The sequence below is a fragment of the Macaca thibetana genome, chromosome 10 (assembly GCF_024542745.1).
Source record: "Macaca thibetana thibetana isolate TM-01 chromosome 10, ASM2454274v1, whole genome shotgun sequence".
NCBI lineage: Eukaryota > Metazoa > Chordata > Mammalia > Primates > Cercopithecidae > Macaca > Macaca thibetana.
Window position 1 is genome coordinate 61,455,829 of NC_065587.1, and position 17,650 is coordinate 61,473,478.

Sequence of the window (17,650 nt, forward strand, 5' to 3'; positions counted from 1 at the left end):
TCTGTTGGCCTTGACCTTACATGGCCACTGGGGAGGATTTTCGCCCCAGCTTGTGGGGAAAGGAATCAAGGACCAGAGACAGGCAGGGGAGAATATCACCGAGGGATCTATGGCAGCAGCCTCCACACGGCTTCCCCACTGCCTCCTCCGTGCTCGCCAGACGCTGCTGGAGAAACAGCACAGTCAGTCCCAAGAACATCACGGTCCCAGCATCCTCTTGAACTTAGTAACAGTTGGCCTGACAGATGAAGCGGTTGTCATCCCTGCCTTAGAAGTTCTCCAGGCCCTTTCTTAGAGATGAGCTGCTGTTTCGTTCCGGCTATTCAGGTGAAAACAGTTTAGTCAGCATTTTCGCAACACTGTGTAGAGAGGCTTGGTGAGAGGTGTTGGGACGCAGGAGAGTGGCAGACCGCAGGGCCCGAGGTAAGGTTTCGGGTCCATCTCTGGAACTTTGGCTTTTTGCACCCTGTAAAGTCACGTTCCCTTTTTTCTGGTGCTTTAGTGGTGATGTAGGGAGAGGTGAGGATGAGAAGAGGGGCCGCATCCCATGGATTCCCAGATCCAGACTCCTCTTCCCTGGGAAACCTGGATTGGAGCTGGCCCTCCTGTGCCTTCAGGGGCTGTGGAGGAGGAGGCCCCTGCAGGGACCTGCCCGGGGCGAGCGCTGGGGCTTTTCCTGCAGTGCATCAGCAGCAAGTCATAATGGAAAATGGCTGGAGTAAGGGCCGTCCGTATCTGGCCCTTAGTTCTTCCTCTGCCACCACCTGGCTCTGACCATTTTCTTTCCAGTTGTAATCAATGGTTTAGATTTATCCTAGCGACATTGTAGGGGTCCACAGCCATATGACTCAGGAAAAATGATGCAGATTGAGTCTGGAGGAATCCCTGTGCCGGCTTCCTCATGCTCTCTCCCTCCCTCAGAAATACGTGGAACCCACTCTCCCTTCAGCAGTGAAAATGCTTTCAGCCTGTGTGCAGTGTTTCTGCCCAGGGAAGCCCAGTAGGGACTCCATGCCCGGGGTTTTTACTGGGAGCTGGTTATGTAGACACCATCGGCCTAGCATGCACCAGAATTCCAGACTTCCAGGAGGAAAACAGGCGCCTGTACCACATTATCTGCATAGAGAGACTGTGTCCAGTGAACAGCTCTGATCAGTAAACTGTTGACTGGGAACATCTCTAGAGCCAAGTTCCCAGATACCAGCAAAGGGCCATCTGACCTGTTTTGAATCTCAATTTCCTGATACAGAAAACAAAGGTAGGGCAGAATTGATTTTTACGGATGTGACCTCATGATCCTGCTCTCTAGTCCCCAGATTTTTCCAGGGCTTTTGCCAGAGGTGTCTCCCCTTTTATTCCCCTTGGTGGTTAGGTTTTATGGGATTTTGCAGGACAGATGGGAGCTGCAGGAGTCTTGTACTGTCCCTAACTTGGGTCATCCCACAGGCCCTGGTGCCATCCTCCTGCTCTTCCTGACTCTCCTTGTGTCCTTTTCTGCTCCTGCATCCGAGAGTGATCACGGGCTGCCTGTGCCTAGGTCATTGATAGTGCAGGGAGAGGAACACCGGAAGAAGTTGTCCCCGTGTTTGGAGGGTCCACCCTATCCCATCCGAACCCTAAAGCTTTCACACACTCCTGTTTTTCTCCTGCCAGCCCTTGAGGAGTCTGGTGCTTTCTTGACTGCCACATGAGAGTCAGTGCCGGGGGACATCATGCTTAGGTCTTTCTCAGCTTGACCTCTCTTTGCAGAAACCAGGCTTTGTGTATTGAGGGGTGGATCTGGGTTGTAGAGCATCAGTCTGGCTCATGGGAAGGGAATGTGATGTATAATGAGTCATGGTGCATCGCGGGGGATAGCACGGTTTTGAATGAGTGCAATATTGGCATGTACAGTGATATCCACAGAATTTCCATGAAGTAACTTCCTGAAGGTGGTTTCTATAGCACTTGAATAGGAGGGGAGGTGAGGAGCACATGTACCAGGGAAGAGGGGACATGAGGGAGACTTTGAGGTTGGGGTGAGCAGGGCTGACCGTGTGTGTGTGTTTGTGTGTAACTTGGGGACAGGATAGGGTAGCATCTTTACATCTTTACATGTCATTGGCCTGGAATAGGGGGTCCTGAAGGGTTTGTCATAAGAAAGAGAAAGTGTTCATTGCTGCAAGGGCAGCATAGCTGTGTTCTGAGAGGCAAAACACTTCCCTCACTTCCCACCCAAGAGTTTCGCCTGCTTTCTTGCCCCTCTGAGGTGTGCATTGGTGTCACTCACTGGCCACCGTTCCAGCTCTTAATTCCTCTGCCTTTTGTGCTGGCCTTCAGGGCTCCCCTGAGGGTGACTGGTTCTCAGGTTGGCTGGAGGAATGGGTGGAGTTGTAAGATCAGGAATAAAGCTAGAGAGGGAGGACCAAGTGGAAGTCACTGATGCAGCCGCCTTCTAGCCTACCCCACCCTAATTGAGAGGTCGCTTTTTCCTGTTGAACATGTTGGATAGTGGGATGTGTTATAAGAAGTGATGTGTGTGGCTTCTTGTCATTGCAGGATTGTCAGCTGACCTCTGTCCTGTGGGCCCAGAGGCCTCAGGTGACATTTCTTCAAGAAGAGGCTGAACTGTGGTGCTTGTAAGGTATGAATCTTGGGTGCTTCTCTAGAGAATGCACTGGTGTTCAGGCTGCAAGGACGAAGGCTTTGAGGTCACTAGAGGGGAGGCAGAGGCTGCTTCCCATTGCTTGCTCCTCCACTGAGGCCCACAGGGACATGTGACACCCTCTTTTCCTCCTCTGCCACTCCACTGTGTGAAGCACGGTGGGGTTACAGAGCTCCCCTTGGGCTCTGAGTCATCCTAGTGTGGATTGGCCTAGTTTGTTGAAGTGGGAGGAGTACTGCATTTTGGAGGCAGGCAATTAACTAGTGGTTTTCTCTGGACTTGGTGGCAATCTTTGTTATCAAGTGATTTATGGATTTTTTTTTTTTTTTTTTGAGACAGGGTCTCACTGTCACCCAGCCTGGAGTGCAGTGGTGCAGTGATGGCTCACTGCAGCCTCGACCTGGGCTCAAGTGATCCTCCACCTCAGCTTGCCGAGTCGCTGGGACCACAGGTACATGCTGCTGCACCCAGCTAATTTTTAAAATTTTTCTGTAGAGGCGGAGTCTCACCATGTTGCTCGGGCTTGTTTTGAATTCCTGGGCTCAAGCAATCCTTCCACCTTTTCTTCCCAAAGTGCTGGGATTATGGATAGTAAGCCCATGCCTGGCCGATGTATGGATAGTAGTATCACACAATTCTAACTTCCTAAGCCAGTGAATTCTCAATATTTCACCCAGAGTTGATCTTCCCTCTCATTATCTTATGAGGGAAGCATTGGAGTAGTGGTTCTCAAACTGTGGTCCCAGAACCAGGCACCATCCCTATTACTTGGGAACTTGTAAGAAATGCAAGTGCTTAGCCCTGTCCCGACCTACTACATCAGAAGTTTTGGGGCTGGAGCCAGCAATCTGGCTTAACATGCTCTCCAGGTGATTCTTACTCGTGCTCAAGTTTGAGAAATCAAAGCATGTTAGAAATCTTTGAGAATCAGAAGCAGCTGCTGCAATTCTAGGCTGCGAATCTGGTCACTGACTTGTTTCCAGGTCTCTTAGTTTGGGTTCTTCCTAAGCTGCTGGCAGTGCCTCCCCTCTCAGCTCACTCACTGCCCTGTTTTGCCCCCTGTATTCGAAAGTGATCGTGGGCTGCCTGTGCCCTGGTCATTGATAGTGCAGGGAGAGGAATCAATGAAAGCACTTCCCCGTGTTTGCAGGGTCCACTCCTGTCCCTTCCAAACTCTGGAGCTTTCGTACATGTCTTTATTCTCATCAGTGATGTTACCTCCTGGTTCCTGGTTGTCGTGCCAGACCCCTGTTTCCTCATTAGGGATGGCGCCAGGTTCAACAGGCCGGAGAAGAGACCTGGAGCCAGTGAAGGAAACAGGGTTTATTTGGGGGAACTTAGAGGGCAGTCAGCAGTCTAGTGGTGGTGGGCTGGATGGGAGCACCTCATCCGCTTGTAAAAAGCATGCAGATTATATAGCACCTTCTCCCAGTAACCTCCACATGGCAACCTTCGTTTCCTAAGAAGCCATTGTTATGTCCATCTACCATACACTGGTGCTGTATGGTTCATTGAGTGCCCCTTGTGCCCAGCATGGTGGAGGGTACTCAGAGGCTAAAGGAAAGGACGGTGAAGCAGAGACCTGCCTCACTGAGTTTATGTCTCTGAGCTGGTTTTGGAGCCACAATAGTGGTTACCCCTTCCTAGAGCTACACGCAGAAGCTCTCTCTGCCTCCCCATCACACTCCTTCCCACCTGTCAGCACTGGTCACACTGTCTGGGGATTCTTGGTTTGCTTCTCATGCCCCCTCTGCTGTGAGCTTCCTCAGGGCAGTGCCTCTGTCTTGTTTCACGTCATGCCTGGTAACTGACATGTTGCACCTGGACACAAAGTAAATGAGAAGACACATTGTTGTAAGGTGACAAGGCTTATCCCATTGAGCAGTGCTGGGGTTAAAAATGTCCTAGAGCAAGCCAGCTGTTACAGTCCACCTTCAGTCCTGGCCGTGAGCAGCATCCGTGGTCCACCAGGGGTGGATTTTCCCTCTGGCCTTAGATTACAGTGGCAAGGGCTGGAGTAATAATTGAGGGAGACAATGTGCGGTATAGTCAGATGTATGAACACAGCTCCTACACACTAGATGGTGGGCGTGGGGCTCTCCCACCCCACCTGTTCGTTACCCATTCCAGGTCTGTGCTGATCACTGCCAGACATAGCCTGCTCCAAAAGCCTTCTGGCCTCGGCATCCTTTTGTTTTTAATTTTTATTTTTAAGACAGAGTCTCGCTCTGTTACCCAGGCTGGAGTGCAGTGGTGCAAACACAGCTCACTGCAACCTCTGCCTCCCGGGTTCAGTGATTCTTGCGCTTCAGTCTCCCGAGTAGCTGGGATTAAAGATGTACACCACCATGCCCAGCTAATTTTTGTATTTTTAGTAGAGATAGGGTTTCACTATGTTGGCCAGGCTGGTCTCATGTGATCCACTTGCCTCAGCCTCCCAAAGTGTTGGGATTACAGGCGGGAGCCACCACACCCAACCTGTTGTTAAAATTTTTATTGTCTATATTTGAAGTTTACAACATGATGTTATAGAATAATGGGACGGATATAGATAGCACGGTGGTTACTGTGGTGAAGCCGATGAACATATCTGTCATCTCACATAGTCACCGTTTTTAGTGTATGTGAGGAGCAGCTGAAATCTACTTAACAGAAATCTCTTACGTTGTGCATGAGCCATCTAAACTTACTCATCCTGTGTATCTGCTACTTGGTGTCCTTTGACCTACATCTCCTTATTTCCTCCAGCTCCTGCCCATGGTAATCGCCATTTTATTCTCTATCTGTGTATGCTTGACCTTTTTTTAATTTTTTTTTTAACATTGCACACATAAGTGAGATATGCACTGTTTGTCTGTGTCTAGTTTATTTCGTTTAACATAGTATCCTCCAGGTCCATCCATGTTGTGGCAAATGACAGGATCTTTCTCTCTCTCTCTCTCTCTCTTTTTTTTTTTTTTTTTTTTTTGAGACCGGGTCTCCCTCTGTTAGCTGGGCTTAAGTGACCCTCCTACCTCATCCCCCTGGGTAGATGGGACTGCAGGTACATGCCACCATGCCTGGTTAATTTTTGTATTTTTTTTACAGATGGGGTTTCACGATGTTGCCCAGGCTGGTCTCCAACTCCTGGGCTCAAACCATCCTTCTGCCTTGGCCTCCAAAAGTGCTGGGATTATAGGCATGGGCCACCATGCCTAGCCCAGGGTCGTCGTTGTCGCCTTCTTTTTTTTTTTTTTTTTTTTTTTCTGAACTGGAGTTTTGCTCTTGTAGCCCAGGCTGGAGTGCAGTGGCACAATCTCAGCTCACTGCAACCTCCGCCTCCCAGGTTCAAGTGATTCTCCTGCCTCAGCCTCCCGAGTAGCTGGGATTACAGGTATGTGCCACCACGCCCGGCTAATTTTTTGTATTTTTAGTAGAGATAGGGTTTCACCATGTTGGTCAGTCTGGTCTTGAACTCCTGACCTCAGGTGATCCACCCACTTCGGCCTCCCAAAGTACTGGGATTACAGGTGTGAGCCACCGCGCCCGGCCAAGGGTCTTCTTTTTATGGGTGAATGTTTCGTGTGTGTGTGTGTGTGTGTGTGTGTGTGTGTGTGTATGCCACATTTTCTTTTTCCTTTCATCTGTTGATGGTGACTTAGATTGTTTCTGTATCTTGGTGATTGGTAGTAATGCCGCAGTGAATATTGGAGTGCAGATGTCTTTGTGAGGTGTGATTTGATCTCTGTTGAGTATGTGTCCAGAAAAGGGATAGCTGGGTCTATTTAATGTATACTGATAAGCAGCACACAGCGGGCACATCGGTTAGCATAGATGCCATTTCTCTCACAGTCTGCCGACCCCTCCTAGAGTGACGTTTTTCTTGTTCCTGAGACAATAATGTGGCTGTAAGTACTAATAGAGACAGTGGCATTTGTGGGATGCTTATGATCTGCCAGCCCCTGTGTTAAGTGTTCTCTGTGTCTGTTTCAGGTGGGTCCGCTGTGTGCCGAGGCTCCATGGGATGTGTCGTCTTCATAGCAGCAGGGCGCTGGACCATGGGTCCCTAAGGTGAGATTTTTAGACTGTTGTCTGGAATATGTTTTTTTGCATCCTACAGAGTCGTATGCTATTCCTGGGGCTTGGATGATGTAGGGGAAACAAGGTAAAAGTGGTATCCCGTGGTTCCCCGTTCTGTCCTGCTGTGAGGCTGTCTCTCACATGCCTTCAGTGGCTGTTGCAGAGGAAGGGCCTCCAGAAATCTGGATGGGTAAAGTGAGTTCCCTGGGGGAACCTTCCTCCCTGCTTGAGCGCTGGTGTGTCCGCAGTATGCTGTGATCTGGATTAGCAGTGAGTTTTTCATTCGGGGTGTGCGTGTATGATGTTAGGACCACATGCTCCTGACCTTTTCCAACCCAAAAGCATTCCATTTTTTAAATGCTGAAAGTGTCTTGACTCCTTTTGGGGTCTTAGAAGTACACACAGTGGCCGTGGCTAGGCCTCTGCTCAGCTCAGCTGCTCTCCCTGTCTCAGGCCATTCCTCAGGCCCTTGACACCAGCCTCCCTCCCTTGCTGGCTCTCTTCTGTCCTTCCCTGTTCTTGTATCCAAAAATGGCCATGGGTTGCCTGCGCCCCGATCATTCATAGTGCAGGGGTAGGAGTGCTAAGAGACGTTTTCCCTGCGTTGGCCCAGCCTTCCCTTTCAAACCCTGGAGCTTTCCCATGCTGCAGCCTTTTCCCTGCCAGCCCTTCAGAGCTTGGGCCTTTGTAGGCCCGTGTGATATGATGACTAGACCCACCCGCTGACTTCTGAGGGTTCATTTTGTCTTTTCATGTTAGGGATCCTCCTGCCAGAAACCAGTCTGCATTTCTCTTTGGGCCCCACGCTGGCATGAATTCAGATAGCAGTGAAGGGCACACGTGAGAATTGTGAATCACGGGCTTTGCTTCATGAAATGTGAAATCCGTATTGTTTCTCCAGGCGCTATCAGTAATGTCGAATAAATGGAGAAAGTTGTAGGTGGGACTAGGAAAGCTGTATTCCTGTGGATCACTCTAGCTGGTCATTTGCCCCGATTGTGAACTGTTTGAAAGAAAAACAGAACTAAGATGTTTGTCCTTTTGTGTCCTTTCTGTTGGGATTTTTAATTTGGTGTGCCTGAATGAGGAGCTTTGCCCTGCTTGAATGGGACCCCTCTCTGTGGTGTCAGCTTGGGGAGGAGGAGATGGCCCTGGAGACTAAATACTTGTATGCTTTCTTACCCTCTTAGGTCTCAGCCTTAGATTCAAGGACAGTCCAAGGAAGTCCTAAGACCATGGAGTTGGTGACCTGGCATCTGGGTTTGCTGATATTTCTTACCATGGTGAGTTGATGCCAAGAGCTGGAACCCACAGCCAGAGGCCCGACTGATCTGTGCTTATGCAGATGGGAACTTTGAATCACTGGTCTCACTTGTTCTCTGTTGCAGGATCTCTTGGTGGTGTTTATGGACACCAGAGGGGCAGAGAATAGAGAGTGAGGCCACCACATGAAGCGTCACCAGAGCTGCTCCCTGCTGCCTGCTCAGAGCACCCCGGATCCACTGTTCAATCTGCACAAGATTCGGGGTCCAGACATGGGAGACTTCACCTGCCTCGGAGGACCGTGGACAGGGAAGGCCAGCCCTGCATCCCTCTGGCCATGCCTGGAATGACTTTAATAACTAAGAGTTTTATTCTTGAATTTGTAGCTGTCGTTCACTTTTTACCCACCCATTCAATAAACCTTACAGAATTGCTCCATCTGCCTCTTAAATCAGTGACAACCTGTGAGCCTGCAAGACTGGCTTTGGAGAAGGTAGGCCATAGGCCAGATCTGATTTTCACTCTTTGAGCCTTTCCTATTCTTAATGCATATATTCTGGAGACTTGACTCAGAGGTTATTGTTCGAGGTATACATTTGGAACTAGGAGGTGAACAAGTGCTGGTAGTTGGTTCACATTTAGGCATTTAGGACCCATGAGAATTGAGGGCATTGCAGAATAGTCAGGGTAGATTATGGAGTGAGACAGGTCCGATGTCATTCAGGAAGGCTGGAGTGTCCTGGATGACCTGGCTCATAAGTAAATGCCTACTTATGAGATCAACTATCCCAGTTTGCCTGAGATTGAGGGGTTTCCCAGAAAGTGGGTTTTTCATTGCTAAACCCAGGGAGATCCTGAGCAAACTGGGGCAAGTTGGTCAGCATGTGTGGGATGTAAAATCCATGGTGTCAACTTGAGAGCCAGGTTATGGGGTAACAGTGGGAGTAGGGTGAACATGGAGCAGCTGCCGTTGATGGAACTGAGGGGTTCCCTTACAGTCAGGCTTTGGAGATTAGGGTACAGTCAGTTATTGCAAGGGCTAGGCATGGTGCCTTGTGCCTGTATTACTAGCACTTTGGCAGGCCAAGGTGGGATGATTTCTTGAGGCCAGGAGATCAAAACCAGCCTAGGCAACAGATCCCGTCTCCACAAAAATTAGCCAGGCACGGTAGTGCACTCCTGTAGTCCCAGCTACTCAGGAGGCTGAGGCAGGAGGAGTGCTTGAGCCCAGGAGTTTGAGGATTCAATGAGTTAATGATGGCACCACTGCAGCCCAGCCTGGGTGGCAGAGTGAGACCTGTTTTTAAGAGAAAGAAAAATTGCAGCCATGACATTATCTAAGGATGTGCGTGTGTGAACTCTCATCTCTTGATTTACAGAGGGAGGAATCTACACGTGTCCCAAGGGCCATGGTGAAAAGGTGCAGTTCATCTCCCCATTTGAAGTGAAAACCACCTTGGCTGGAGCTGGGGCAAAAATCAGGCTGGTAAGCCTGTCTTGATGAATTTCACACATTAATGGTCTGCCAGGCATTCTTTTTTTTTTTTTTCTTCTTGTTGTTTTTTGTTTTTGAGACAGTCTCACTGTTGCCCAGGCTGGAGTGTAGTGGTGTGATCTTGGCTCACTGCAACCTCTGCCTCCCAGGTTCAAGCGCTTCCTGTGCCTCAGCCTCCTAAGTGACTGGGACTATGCACATGTGCTGCAACGCCCAGCTAATTTGTGTATTTTTAGTAGAGACGGGGGTTTTGCCTTGTTGGTCAGCTGGTCTTGAACTCCTGACCTCAAGTAAACCGCCTGCCTTGGCCTTCCAAAGTGTTGAGATTACAGATGTGAACCACCATGCCTGGCCTAAGGGGCAGGCATTCTTGATGTTTAAAGGCACCACACCACCAATCGGTTCCCTGCAGAAGGATCCAGAAATCACAGGTCCTTTTTCTGCGTTGGCCTTTGAGGACCATCCTCTGACTTCTGTTTGCCACCTTTAGCCAACTGGCTGTGGCTGCTTGAACAGATGCCAGGGGAAGGAATCTGGGTCCACTTGAGGAAGCTGTAACTGATGACTGATGTCTGCCACAGTGGAGGGGATAGCAGTAGAATACAGGCCAGTACCTAAGTCTGCATATTTCATCTGGCATTAGATCATCATGTGTGCCTCTTGCCACTGTTGCATGTGAGGCAGGAGCCATCCCAGGTCTTCAGGGCCTGAAGAACTCTGAGAAGGGCAGTCCATTGACCAAGGTGGCCCAAGAGCCAGGATTAGGTCAAGGAGGCGTGGCCCTTGCTGGGCTGTGTGCTGAGTATGAGGGCCTGGGAAGCAGCTGGTGGGAGACTCCACAGCAGAACTGAGAGGAGAATGGAAAGCTGGGAGAGTGAGGCTCATTCGCTCAAAAAGCATTGTGCATTTACTTGGGAGCCAGACGCTAAGCTAGAGGAAAGGATACTAGGTGAGTAAGGCAGTTTGTGCCCTCAAGGAGATCCCAGCCCAGATAAGTATATGTAGCTGTATTTTAGAGGCTTCGTTCCAGACCACTGCAATAAAGTGAATTGCACACATTTTCTGGTTTCCCACTGCATTAAAGTTATTTTAGCCAGGTGTGGTGGCACATGCACCTGTAGTCCCAGCTACTCTAGAGGCTGAGGCAGAGGATTGCTCAAGCCCAGGAGTTCAAAGCCAGCCTGGACAACATAGTGAAGACCCTTGTGTAAAAAAATTAAGTTTATACTATAGTGTAGTTTATTAACTGTGCAATAGCATTATGTCCAAAACTATAAATACCATAATTTAAAAATATGAAAGAATGCTAATGGTTATCTTTAATCTCAGCTGCTTGGGAAGCTGAGCTTTGCACCAACATGCCCAGCTAATTTTTTTTCTTTTTTTTGAGATGGAGTCTTGCTCTGTTACCCAGGCCAGGCTGGAGTGCAGTGGTGAGATCTCGGCTCACTGCAACTTCCATCTCTCGGGTTCAAGCAATTATCTGCCTCAGCCTCCCAAGTAGCTGGAATTACAGGCACTCATCACCATGCCTGGCTATTGTATTTTTAGTAGAGATGGGGTTTCATTGTCTGGCCGGGCTGGTCTTGAACTCCTGACCGCGTGATACACCCACCTTGGCCTCCAAAAGTGCTGGGATTACAGGTGTGAGCCACCGTGCCCAGCTGCTTATTAATTTTTGTAAGAGACAGGGTCTTGCTATGTTGAGACCCTGTCTGGTCTCAAACTCCTCCTAGGCTCAAGCTGTCCTTTCACCTTGACCTCCAAAGTACTGGGATTACAGGTATCAGCTACCACGCCTCGTCCCCTTTCTGGAATTTTAATGTCTCTAGTCCTTTGCCTCCAGAGCTCTCTGATGCCTTTAAAACGATGGTTTTCTATTTTATCCACCCTTTCCAGTTCTTAGCAGGAACATTGGCCTGTCAACTACTCCCTTCTATTTAGAGGCAGAAGTCTTGACATTAGCAAATTTTATTTAAATTTTTTTTTCTTTTTTTTCCTGTTTGGAGAATGGATTATACCAGGGCAAGAGTGGAAGCAGGGTGACCAGTTGGAAGATTATGGCAGTTGTGTAGGTGAGAGATATTGGTGACTTGGACTAGGGAGATAGAGGTAGACAGCAAGATAGATATCTATGTTCCAAGAGAGAAAGGTGAAGATACAATTTTAGGTGAATGAAGCTCAGAGCAGGGAAGTATGTAAAATGTGATATACCATTTTTTTTTGGTTAAAAGATTTATTTGAAACCAGCCTGGCCAACATGGTGAAACCTCATCTCTACTGGAAATACAAAAATTAGCCAGGTGTGGTGGCGGGCGCCTGTAATCTCAGCTATTCGGGAGGCTGAAGCAGGAGAATCGCTTGAACCTGGGAGGTGGAGGTTCCAGTGAGCTGAGATCGCACTATTGCACTCCAGCCTGGGCAACAGGAGTGAAACTCCATCTCAAAAAAAAAAAAGATTTGTATGTATATATGCAAATTGGGGTGATATATTTTTTATTTTAACATGCCTTTCTCTTTTTTCTTTCCCAGAACATCATAGTTTCTCTAATATACTGCAGGCATCCTTTTGGCTAGGGGGAGATTTGAATGCCAAGGAAGACCACAGTGTCAGTCAGCCTTTACCATTCAAAAATAGGATTATGCAATAGGACAACAACCTTGCAAGGCAGAGTTCTTCAATTTTTTTTTTTTTTTTTTAATTTAAATTATTGCTCCTTTGTAACCAGTAAGCAAACTTGGAGAATCTATTCCCATAAAATTTTTCAGGGATGTGAAGTAGACACTTTTGTCTACCATGAAGGCTTAGCTGGAGTCAGAAAGAATAAAGATATAATTAGGGATCACAAAAGGTTTTTACCTGATGCTTTTTTTTTTTTAAGGGATTAAGGAAGAAGAAGGGGAACAGAGAAGCAGATGACAAGAGGCTCACATGGGTGTCCCAATTTCCCTTCTCTGGACTTTGACTTGGAGAGGGTGCAAGTATATTAGAACACTGAGAACAAGAGAGGAGACCTTGACTTTGCTTCCCATTTCGCAAGAGGCCACCTCTTGAATTGCCCCCTGCCCTAAACTGTGGCATAGCCATGGCAACGGGACAGCTTGGTGTGGGTGGGCAGAGGGAGGTATCTTCGCCAGCTTGGGCTGCCATAACAAAATTCCATAGATTGGGTGATTTAAACAACAGAAGTTAATTTTCTCAACGTTCTGGGGGCCAGGAAGTCCAAAATCAAGGTGCTGGCTGATTCAGTTTCTGATGAGGGCTCTCTTCCTGGCTTGCAGATGGCCGCCTTGCTGTGTCCTCCTATGGTGGAGAGAGAGAGAATGGCCTCCCTGGTGTCTCTTCTTATAAGGGCACTAATTCTGTCAGAATATGGCTCCACCCTTATGACCTCATTTAACCTTAATTACCTCCTTAAAGGCCCTATCTATAGATACAATTACATTGAGGGTTAGGCTTTGTATTAGTCTGTTCTCAGGCTGCTAATAAAGACATACCCGAGACTGGGTAATTTATAAAGGAAGGAGGTTATTTGATTCACAGTTCCCACATGGCTGGGGAGGCCTCACAATCATGGCGAAAGGCGAATAAGGAGCAAAGTCACGTCTTACTAATGGTGGCAGGCAAGAGACCTTGTTCAGGGGAACTCAACGTTTATAAAACCATCCGATCTCCTGAGACTACCACGAGAACAGTATGGAGGAAACCACCCCCTTGATTCAGTTGTCTCTACCTGGCCCTGCCTTTGACATGTGCGGATTATTATCATGCAGGGTGAGATTTGGGTGTTGACACAGCCGAACCGTATCAGGCTTCAATATGTGACTTTTGGGAGTACAAAGTTCAGTCCATAGCAATTCAGTCCTTTGGACTTTAGCATCCCGGAGCTGCCCTGGGATCCTGAATGGTCTGTGTCAACCCAGAGGTGGCTGAGGATGTGGCTGAAGAGTTTCCTAGCAGGGACCACAGTACCAGAGTGAGGTACCAGATCTGCACCCTGCTTAAAAATCCAGCATGTGCCCTGGCGAATTGCTGGCACTTGGCAAATATTTATTGAAACGAGTCGTTGGGCTGTATCTTCTTTTTCCATGTGTTATAGGAGTATCCCTTGTTCTCCAACCTTCAGAAGTCACCCTTTCCTTGAACATCCTCCGAATATCAGCCCCAGATGTGTAGGAAGTCCGTTTGAGTCTTCAGTAAATGCTGATATGTTCTCTTTTTCTTTGAGATGTAGTCTCGCTGTTGACGCCCAGGCTAGAGTACTCTGGCGTGATCTTTGCCCACTACAACCTCCGCCGCCTGGGTTCAAGCGATTCTCCTGCCTCAGCCTCCTGAGTAGCTGGGACTACAGGCACGCACCCCCACACCCGGCTAATTTTTGTATTTTTAGTAGAGATGAGGTTTCACCGTGTTGGCCAGGCTGGTCTCGAACTCCTGACCTCAGATGATCCGCCCGCATTGGCCTCCCAAGGTGCTGGGATTACAGGCGAGAGCCGCTGCACCGGACCAATGCTGATGTGTTCTAACAAATCCACCCTGGTGGCTGTTTGTTGTATTTTTCTCTGAATAGCTCCATTGCTCCAGGCCTCTCTGTGGTAACCTATGGCTTTTGCCTTTTCTCCCACTGCTGTTCTTATCCTATGCCATTTTGCCCCAAACATTCTTATGATCAATTAAAGCTGGCCCCAGGACAGCACAGGCTCCACACTCTGGCCCGGATTTGTTTCTGCCTCAGAAATACGTGCTGTCATGGTCGTCAAGATGTCTCCTAGCTCATCCAGGCAGGTCTGCTTTCAGAGGTTCCACTGGGAGAACTTAACAGTGTTCTGGAGTTTGATCATCTCCCACCCTGGTCATCTCTCAAAAGATGTTGCAACCCACCTGAGCGCTTAGATCAAACCCCAGTGGCTTCTGAGAAGGTGTTGCTGGTTTGTGAGGGAGAAGGGATGGGAGAGGATGGTGAGAAAGAGAAGATGCTAGGAAGTGAAATAAGAAGAAAAGAGGAAAAGATATTACCATTTAATTCAAGTCAGGGCCGGGTGCAGCGGCTCATGCCTGTAATCCTAGCACTTTGGGAGGCCGTGGTGGGTGGTTTGCCTGAGAAGACCAGCCTGGCCAACATGGTGAAACCCTGTCTACTAAAAGTACAAAAAAATTAGCTGGTGTGATGGTGTGTGTCTGTAATCTCAGCTACTCGGGAGGCTGAGGCCCGAGAATCACTTGAACCCAGGAGGCAGAGGTTGCAGTGAACCACAATCACACCACTTCACTCCAGCCTGGGTGACAGAGTGAGATTCTGTCTCAAAAAAAAAAAAAATTCAGTTCAACTCAAACTTGAGTATGCATCCAAATCACCTACAATGCTTGTTAAAGCACAGATTGTTGGGCTCCTCCCCTGAGTTTCTGATTCAGTAGATTTGGGATGGGGACTAAGCATTCTGACTTCTTTTTTTTTTTTTTTTTTTTTTTTTGAGACAGAGTCTCGCTCTGTCACCCAGGCTAGAGTGCAGTGGCGTGGTCTCGGCTCACTGCAACCTCTGCCTCCCGGGTTCAAGCAATTCCTTTTTTTTTTTTTTTTTTTTTTTTTGAGATGGAGTCTTGCTGTCGCCCAGGCTGGAGTGCAGTGGCCAGATCTCAGCTCACTGCAAGCTCCGCCTCTCGGGTTCACGCCATTCTGCCTCAGCCTCCGGAATAGCTGGGACTACAGGCGCCCGCCACCTCTCCCGGCTAGTTTTTTGTATTTTTTTAGTAGAGACGTGGTTTCACCATGTTAGCTAGGATGGTCTTGATTTTGTGACCTCGTGATCTGCCCGTCTCGGCCTCCCAAAGTGCTGGGATTACAGGCTTAAGCCACCGCGCCCGGCCGGGTTCAAGCAATTCTTCTGCCTCAGCCTCTGGAGTATCTGGGACTACAGGCGTGTGCCACCACGCCCTGCTAATTTTTGTACTTTTAGTACATACAGGGTTTCGCCATGTTGGCCAGGCTGGTCTTGAACTCCTGACCTTGGCCTGCCTCGGCCTCCCAAAATGCTGGGATTACAGGTGTGAGCCACCGCACCCGGGCTCATTCTCCTTTCAAACAAATTTCCAGGGGATGCCGATGCTGCTGTTCAGAGGACCGCACTTTGAGAACCACTGACCTCACCCCCAAACCAGCTTGGAGATGATGCACCCTATCCCAGTATAATATTTTAGTCTTCATAATGGATAGGCAGACCTGCTTTTTCCAAAATATCCTTGCAGCCAGCAGCCAGGTCCATCTGTTTGTTCATACAGTGGCAAGATGTCCAACAACTCCCTAAGGAACTTAATGAGCAACTTGGATCCAATTCTTCATTGTCCGTCAGAGGAAAGGAATCCATGCTTGATAATGAGCCTTTGGATGCTCTACCAGGCTCTGTGGCCAGAACAAAGTGCCTTGTTATCTCCCTGACAAGGAACCTACTTTATGGTGTTGGACAAAGCACCTAGCATGTCACATTCTCCCAAATAGCACAAACTCATACCCAGTGAAACTGGGAGAGCAGTGGGTGGTCTTTCTACTCTCAGAAACCTGTTTATTTCCATCTTGGTGGTATGGAGAGGGTGTTGTGTGTTCCACATTGTGCAAAGGCCTGGGACATGATGGCCACTGCTCCCACTCACCCATCTCATCAGCATGTTGTAGACACCTGCAGAGTTGTACACTGAACTGAGCATGCTGGGGAGTGGAGGGCATCAATGATGCAATGCATCCAGAACCTGCTTCAAAGCCAGGCCTCTGACACAGCTGCAGACTAGATGCATAGTGAAGGCTCAGGAAATGTCGGCCATGATTCTTTTGTTTTGTTTTGAGACGGAGTCTCGCTCTGTCACCCAGGCTGGAGTGCAGTGGTGTGATCTCAGCTCACTGCAACTTCTGCCTCCCGGGTTCAAGTGATTCTCATGCCTCAACCTCCCCAGTAGCTGGGATTACAGGTACATGCCACCTTGCCCAGCTGATTTTTGTATTTCTTTTTTAGTAGAGATGGGGTGTCACCATGTTGGCCAGGCTGGTCTTGAACTTCTGGCCTCAAGTAATCTGCCTGCCTCGGCCTCGCAAAGTGCTGGTATTACAGGAGTGAGACATGGTGCTCTGCCAATTCTTAAGGGTATGATTAAGAAAAGTGTCCCAGTCACAGCCTGGGATAGAACACTTTCGTGATACAATTCACAACCTCCTTCTGGGAGGACATGAGCATTCCTGATAAATGCTTAAGCAATTTTCTGATAAACTTTAACAAGATTAAAACCTCTTTGGGGAAATTAGCTACCCAAACACTTGGATGATTATCACACATTCTTTGTCTTGTATTCAGTTTAATAATGATTATCCAACCATTCTCTTTTCCTTTGAAATATCCATAACAAAAGGGAACTACTGACTTGGCTTTGTGACAAGCTTAAAACAAAACTTCAACACATGCTTATAACTAATTTTTGTGAAAAAAATGTAAAACAGTCATGGAGATTGGACATAAAAATAGTAGCTAAGACTTATTAAGTACTTGTTGCTTGTCAGATGTTATTAAATGCCCAATAACTCTTTATAATGAATTGGGTTATAATACCTCTGTTTGACTTAAAAGATGCTGATACGGTTTGAATATTTGTCCCCTCCATATCTCATGGTGAAATGTGATCCCTAATGTTGGACATGGACCCTGTTGGGAGGTGTCTGAGTCATTGGTGGTGGATCCCTCTTAAGTGGCTTGGTGCCCTCCCCATGGTAATAAGTGAGTCCTTGCTGTTTGTTCACGAGAGAGCCAGTTGTTTAAAGGAGCCTGTACCTCCTCCTCTCTCTCTTCACTCCCTCTCTTGCTATGTGATGCACCTGCTCTTCCTTTGCCTTCTGCCACGATTGGAAGCTTCTGAGGCCTCACCAGAAGCTGAGCAGATGCTGGTGCCATGCTTGTACAGCCTGAAGAACTGGGAGCCAAATAAACCTCTTTTTTTTTTTTTTTTTTTTTTTTGAGACGGAGTCTCACTCTGTCACCTAGGCTGGAGCGTAGTGGCGCGATCTCAGCTCATTGCAAGCTCCGCCTCCCGGGTTCATGCCATTCTCCTGCCTCAGCCTGCCAAGTAGCTGGGACTACAGATGCCCACCACCACATCCGGCTAATTTTGTGTATTTTTAGTAGAGATGGGGTTTCACCGTGTTAGCCAGGAC

General features: G+C 48.2%; 2 non-coding genes across 2 annotated transcripts; both read left to right on the forward strand.

Annotated features, from left to right (window-relative positions):
• The first annotated feature begins 1,498 nt into the window (after positions 1-1,498).
• LOC126929903 (small nucleolar RNA SNORA71) lies at positions 1,499-1,632 on the forward strand. The gene has a single exon (XR_007717336.1). It is a non-coding gene; the product is annotated as a small nucleolar RNA SNORA71 (small nucleolar RNA).
• Positions 1,633-3,701: 2,069 nt separating this feature from the next.
• Positions 3,702-3,835, forward strand: LOC126929900 (small nucleolar RNA SNORA71). The gene has a single exon (XR_007717333.1). It is a non-coding gene; the product is annotated as a small nucleolar RNA SNORA71 (small nucleolar RNA).
• The last annotated feature ends 13,815 nt before the right edge of the window (positions 3,836-17,650 follow it).